The sequence below is a fragment of the Arachis hypogaea genome, chromosome 16 (assembly GCF_003086295.3).
Source record: "Arachis hypogaea cultivar Tifrunner chromosome 16, arahy.Tifrunner.gnm2.J5K5, whole genome shotgun sequence".
Lineage (NCBI taxonomy): Eukaryota > Viridiplantae > Streptophyta > Magnoliopsida > Fabales > Fabaceae > Arachis > Arachis hypogaea.
Window position 1 is genome coordinate 124458230 of NC_092051.1, and position 855 is coordinate 124459084.

Here is an 855-nt window from a genome sequence, read left to right on the forward strand (position 1 = left end):
CCTCTTTCTCTCTCATCTCCTTCTATTTATTTATTCATCTACTAACACTTCATCTCACCCAAATTCGAATCCCCTCTGCCATCTGTGTTCGAATTTTCTCTTCTTTCCTTCTTTACATTACATTCTTTTCTTCTTCTACTCACACAGGGGAACCTCTATACCTGGGTAAAAAGGATCCCTATTATTATTATTTTTCTGTTCCCTCTTTTTCATATGAGCAGGAGCAAGGACAAGAACATTCTTGTTGAAGCAGACCCTGAACCTGAAAGGACTCTGAAGAGGAAACTAAGAGAAGCTAAAATACAACAATCCAGAGATAACCTTACAGAAATTTTTGAACAGGAAGAGGAGATGGCAGCCGAAAATAATAATAATGCAAGGAGGATGCTTGGTGACTTTACTGCACCTAATTCCAATTTACATGGAAGAAGCATCTCCATCCCTACCATCGGAGCAAACGATTTTGAGCTGAAACCTCAATTGGTTTCTCTGATGCAACAAAATTGCAAGTTTCATGGACTTCCATCTGAAGATCCCTTTCGGTTCTTAACTGAATTCTTGCAGATCTGTGATACTGTTAAGACTAATGGAGTAGATCCTGAAGTCTACAGGCTCATGCTTTTCCCTTTTGCTGTGAGAGACAGAGCTAGAATATGGTTGGACTCTCAACCTAAGGATAGCCTGAACTCTTGGGATAAGCTGGTCAAGGCTTTCTTAGCCAAGTTCTTTCCTCCTCAAAAGCTGAGTAAGCTTAGAGTGGATGTTCAAACCTTCAGACAGAAAGAAGGTGAATCCCTCTATGAAGCTTGGGAGAGATACAAGGAACTGACCAAAAAGTGTCCTTCTGACATGCTT

The 855-nt window shown here is 40.5% G+C and overlaps 1 non-coding gene across 1 annotated transcript; it reads right to left on the reverse strand.

Annotated features, from left to right (window-relative positions):
* Positions 1-747: 747 nt before the first annotated feature.
* Positions 748-855, reverse strand: LOC112760089 (small nucleolar RNA R71). The gene has a single exon (XR_003180543.1). It is a non-coding gene; the product is annotated as a small nucleolar RNA R71 (small nucleolar RNA).